Source organism: Chiloscyllium plagiosum, unplaced genomic scaffold, assembly GCF_037043375.1.
Source record: "Chiloscyllium plagiosum isolate Xiang-an unplaced genomic scaffold, Cpla_swu_hap1 HiC_scaffold_10, whole genome shotgun sequence".
NCBI classification, from domain to species: domain Eukaryota; kingdom Metazoa; phylum Chordata; class Chondrichthyes; order Orectolobiformes; family Hemiscylliidae; genus Chiloscyllium; species Chiloscyllium plagiosum.
Window position 1 is genome coordinate 22,321,251 of NW_028270148.1, and position 6,033 is coordinate 22,327,283.

General features: G+C 43.5%; 1 pseudogene; it reads right to left on the reverse strand.

Annotated features, from left to right (window-relative positions):
- Positions 1 to 4,165: 4,165 nt before the first annotated feature.
- LOC148148920 (uncharacterized) lies at positions 4,166 to 5,022 on the reverse strand (annotated as a pseudogene).
- Positions 5,023 to 6,033: the final 1,011 nt, after the last annotated feature.

Here is a 6,033-nt window from a genome sequence, read left to right on the forward strand (position 1 = left end):
CGGTCTGGGACATTCGGCCTTGGACCTTTGAATGACCATCCTCTAAGGCAGACTTCAGGACAGGGAACAATGCAAAATGGCCGAGCAGAGGCTGATAGCCAAGCTTGGTACCCAAGGGGATGGTCTCAACCGGGATCTTGGGTTCATGTCAGACTAAGGTGACCTCATTGCACTATACATACACACACACACACACTCCTACAGACCATCACTCACACAGACCTTCTTTCATATACAAGCTCTCTCTCATACGCTTACACATACATATCCCCCACACTCACACCCACATACACCCTCTCACAGACTTATAGCCCTTTACACTCACATATACACGTACACACACAGTCTCATAGACACTCATACCCCTTCCCCCCCACACACAGACTGACCCACATGAACACAAACATATAAGTTTGTGGGGTGAATTTGTACTTGCAGAATTACATTTTATTTTGCTCAAAAACTGCATGAATCCATTTAAGATTCTATTAAATCCTTTTTTTAGAAATAGAATCAGTCTGAACATTGGGGCACAGACAGACAGACTTTAGCCTCACACCTTCAATGCATTATCTGAGTTGACATGGCACATATTGTTAAAGTTCACTTGAGAATGTAACTTTTAAAAAATGTTCTGGGATTTACAAATGAAAGAATTGAAACCAACATGGTCATTCTAAAAGATGATAGACTTAACAAACAATCCAGGTCTTTTTCACTATATCATTTCAGTTGTGTCACACTGTAAACTTTTGTTGTAACATCTGTATCTTATGATCTTATACTCCAGAACCCCCTGATGAAGGAACAGCACTCTGAAAGCTAGTGCTTCCAAATAAACCTGTGGGACTATAACCTGGTGTTGTGTGATTTTTAACTTCTCCAGCAACATCTTTGTCATTTTTTTTCTGTATCTTTAAAAGTTTAATAACATCCTTCCTACAGCAGGGTGACCCGAATTGTATGCAGTATTCTAAAAGTGGCCTCATCTATGTCCCGTACAGCTGCAACATTATGTCTCAACTCCTATACTCAATGCGCTGACCAAGGAAGGCTAGCGTGCCAAACACCTTATTCGCCTACTTGTCTACCTGTGATGCCATTTTCAAGAAACTATGAACCCCCATCATTTGCTATTTCTTTGGTTACAGAACCCATATATATTGATCTGGCAAAACAGAATCATGTGAATTAGGAGCAAGCGAAGGCTGTTCTGCCCCTCTAGCCTGGTCTATCACTTGATAAGATGATGGTTCATCTAGTTATGACCTCTACTTTCCTGGCTACCTCTCTGGTCTTTGGCATCCCTTGGCTGTCTAGAACCTCTTAAATATATTCAATGACCCAGCCTCCACTGCTCTTTGGGATGAGATTTCCTTAGACTAACAACCACCTGAGAGAGCAAAAATATCTCCTCATCTCTTATTTTGAAATTGTCTCCAAAATTCTAATGTCTCCCATAAGGTGAAACTTCCAGCCAGCACCTACCCTGCAAACTGATTAAACTTGTAATTTGTAGAAATTAATTTAATTCTTTTGACATTCATAGATGTGTTTCCTCAGAGGGGATCCTGTTTGAGTGCAGCCAACACTTCAGCCAGATCAAATCACCAAACCTGTCGCACAACACATTTTATTTCTTCGAAATGTGACCCCATGTCCATCAGAGAATCCCAGATAAATAGAAACATGAAGCAGCATTTAGCTAAGCATGTTACAAGTCCAAAAAAAGTAAGTCAGAGCAACACTTTCTGTTCACCTCTGCAGCTGGTTGGAATTGAAGGGCAGGACAGTCAAGAGCTGTTGTTGATTGACTGTCTGGGCTTTATCTTGTTCAACAGTTATTTGGTGTAAATCTGCTGCTCCGTGAAGTCATAAAATCAGATGTACAGAATGAAACAGACCCTTCTGTGCAATTCGTCCATGCTGACCAGATATCCTAAATTAATCTAGTCCCATTTGTCGGCACTTGGCCCATCTCCCTCTAAACCCTTCCTATTCATATACCCATCCAGAGGCCTTTTAAATGTTGTAATTGTACCAGCCTCCACCCCTTCATCTAGCAGCTCATTCCATACACACACCACCCACAAGGACTGATCCCACAGTCTCATTCATGGTTTGAAAATGTTAAGTTAATGCAGGAAATTGTTGAGCTTTGTTTTGTCTTCAGTGCCGAATCACCTAAACTCGAGAATTTCCTCTCAAAATCTCTCTACTTGTCGTCCTTGAAGATTCTCAATAAACCTACTTCTTTAACCAAGATTTAGTCAGTTATTCTGATATCTCCTGAAAAAAAGAAAGGTTTTTTGACAGCCACTCAATGTATTGAAGTGCTTTATGTTGAATGAAATATCTTGAGGTCTTGGCCAGCTTTCCAAATCCTCCCATTTTTCTTTCTGTCAGCTCTATCTTTGAAGTGTCTGAGGTTCTGTCCTACCTTTAGAGTCTTCCCTTTATCTGTCATGTCCTTTCAACTTCGGATCCTGGCTCTGACGATTTTTTTTTTGCTTGCTGCCAATGTTCTTTATCTTGTGTTTCAAACTACTACTGCCACACTGAGATATCAGTCTGGAATATCACTGACAATAGACAATAGACAATAGGTGCAGGAGTAGGCCATTCAGCCCCTCAAGCCTGCACCGCCATTCAACATGATCATGGCTGATCATTCCTAATCAGTATCCTGTTCCTGCCTTATCTCCATAACCCTTAATTCCACTATCTTTGAGAGCTCTATCCAACTCTTTCTTAAATGAATCCAGAGACTGGGCCTCCACTGCCCTCTGGGGCAGAGCATTCCACACAGCCACCACTCTCTGGGTGAAGAAGTTTCTCCTCATCTCTGTTCTAAATGGTCTACACCGTATTTTTAAGCCGTGTCCTCTGGTTCGGCACTCACCCATCAGCGGAAACATGTTTCCTGCTGCCAGAGTGTCCAATCCTTTCGTAATCTTATACATCTGGAGATGTCTACCCTGACACAGTCTTTTTACCTGCTTTGGGGTAAAAACAATGACTGCAGATGCTGGAAACTAGATTCTGGATCAGTGGTGCTGGAAGAGCACAGCAATTCAGGCAGCATCCGACGAGCAGCAAAATCGACGTTTCGGGCAAAAGCCCTTCATCAGGAATCCTGATGAAGGTCTTTTGCCCGAAACGTCAATTTTGCTGCTCATCGGTTTTTACCTGCTTTGTCCATTTTTTTCAGAATCCCTAAGTATGGAAACAGGCCCTTTGGCCCAACAAGTCGACACTGATCCTCTGGAGGGTAACCCACCCAGACCCGTTCCCCAAACCTATTGCTCTACATTTAACCCGACTAATGGGCAATTTAGCATGGTCAATTCACCAAACCTGCACATCTTTGGATTGTGAGAGGAAACTGGAGCACCTGGAGGAAACCCGCACAGACACAGGGAGAACGTGCAAACTCCACACTGACTGTTGCTCGAGGCTGGAATTGAACCGGGGTCTCTGGTGCTGTGAGGCATCAGTGCTAACCACTGAGCCACCGTGCCGCCCAGCTTATCCACCATGTCCTGCTTATCTCTAAGCAGGACTCGAGCTCTTATGTTTGAGTACATGAGTAGTGAAGTCTTGCTTCAGGAACCTGGAGTACTGTATGCAGTTTTACGTCTCCTTATCTCAAGAAAAAGTCAGAAGTCACATGACATCAGATTATAGTCCAACAGCTTTATTTGAAATCACAAGTTTTCGGAGCATAGCCCTTTCAGCAGATGAAGTGAGAGAGAAGCAAACAGACAAAGAATTTATGGGCAGACAGAGATCAAGGACTGAGAGATCAAAAGACTATACAAATGGTGTGAATTGTAAGTCTCTGCAGGTGATCCGAAGTGTTAGGTGGTGTGAGTAAAGTGTCAACAGCTGAATAACAAGTGAAGGGATGATCTATAATCTGATTAAATGAGGCAGAGAGACAACTACAAAAAAATTAAAACTAAGGTGGTGCTGGAGACAAGTTAAATGACTGGAATAACATGATAGGGACAAGAGTTGCATGCGAAGGATCTAACCAAAGTAATAAATAATCCAAAACTGTACATATTAATTAAGGTAGAGAGATCATACCAATACATCAAGGTGACCATTTCAAAACAGAGGAATAAGCAAGTTTTTACAGATACAGAACAGTGTGGTGGGGTTACATGTAGTGTGACATGAACCCAAGATCACAGTTGAGGCCATCTTCATGGGTACGAAACTTGGCTATCAGTCTCTGCTCAGTGATTCTGTGTTGTTGTGCACCACGAAGGCCACCTTGGAGCACACTTACCCAAAGATCGGAGGCTGAATGCCTTTGACCGTTGAAGATTTCCACGACTGGGAGGGAACATTCCTGTCTGGTGATTCATCAGTTGTCATAGCATCTGCACAGTCTCACCAATGTACCATGACTTGCAGCATCCTTAAATATATGAGATAGACAACATTAGCTGAGTCACATGACTATTTGCTGTATAAGTAGTGGGTAGTGTTCCCATGTGTGATGGCAGTATCCATGTCAATGATCTGACATGACTTGTAGAGGTTGCCATGGCACGGTTGTGTGGTGTTGTGGTTGATATTGTCCTGAAGGCTGGGTAGTTTGCTACGAACAATGGTCTGGTTAAGGTTTGGTGGTTGTTTGAAGGCGAGAAGTGGAGGTGTAGGAATGATCTTGGTGAGATGCTCATCATCATCAATTATGTGTTGAAGGCTGCGAAGAACATGGTGTAGTCTCTCTGCACTGGGGAAGTACTGGATGATGAAGGGTACTCTGTCGCTCGTATCCTGTGTCGGTCTTTTGAGGAAGTCCTTGTGGTTTTTCATTATGGCACGCTGGAACTGGCGATCGATGAGTTGAGCACCGTATCCTGTTTGTATGAGGGCATCATTCAAAATCTTTAGCTGTCTGTTGTGTTCCTCCTCATCTGAGCAGATCCTGTGTAAGTGCAGGGCTTGTCCATAGGGAATGGCTTCTTTAATATGTTCAGGCTGGAAGTTAGAGAACCGTAGCATCATGAAATTTTCTCTGGGCATGTGGTAGAGTGAGGTGCTGAGATGTGCATCCTTGATGAAGATGGATGTGTCCAAGAGTGAGACTGATGCTGAAGAGTAGTCCATGGTAAGTTTGATGGTGGGGTGAAACTTGTTGACATCGCTATGTAGTCATTTCAGTGATTCCTCACCATGGATCCAAAGGAAGAAAATGTTGTCGATGTATGTGGTGTACAGCATTGGTCAGAGTTCCTGTGAAATGAAGAAGTCTTGCTTGAACCTGTGCATGAAAATGATGGCATATAGGGATGCAAGTATGGCCCTGGTGTGTCTGGAAAAGAATTGATTTTCGAAGGTGAAGACATTGTGGTCGAGGCGAGGATGAAGTGGATGTATTGTAGGACGGTGCTTGGATATTGGCAGTTGTTGGTGTGGAGTACTGAGGCTGTTGTGGCAATGCCATCATCATGGAGGATGCTGGTGTAGACTGCCGAAACATCTATTGTGACGAGGAATATTCCTGGTTTGACTGGTCCATGGTGCTGAGGTTCTGTAAGAAACTAGTGTCATGACAGAAGATGGGGCTTCCATGTATAATTGAAGAAGCCCTCAACATTGCCAGAGGGGTTCTCACACAGGGCCCCATTGCCTGATACAATGGGATGTCCAGGTGTATTGGCTTTGTGTATCTTCAGAAGGCATTAGAAGTCTCCTGCATGAGACATATGTGGGATAAGAATACGGCTGAAGAATCTAGCGTTAATGCATCTCCTGACGACTTGAGCATATGTCTCGATCGTGGGCAGTGGCCTTCCAGAGTGGTCCAATTTGACTGTTTCTTCTTTGGTCTGTGTACCACTGATCTCTTGGTCGATTGTTCTGGTTCATTGATTGTCTCATTGGGCTCACTGCTGACATCTTGGTTTTGGGGCAACTACACCACTTACATGCACACCAAGAACAAGAAACTGGAGACAGTTGGTATCACCACTAGTACCCTGGTACCATGATAGAAAGCGGTGTTGCCACAGA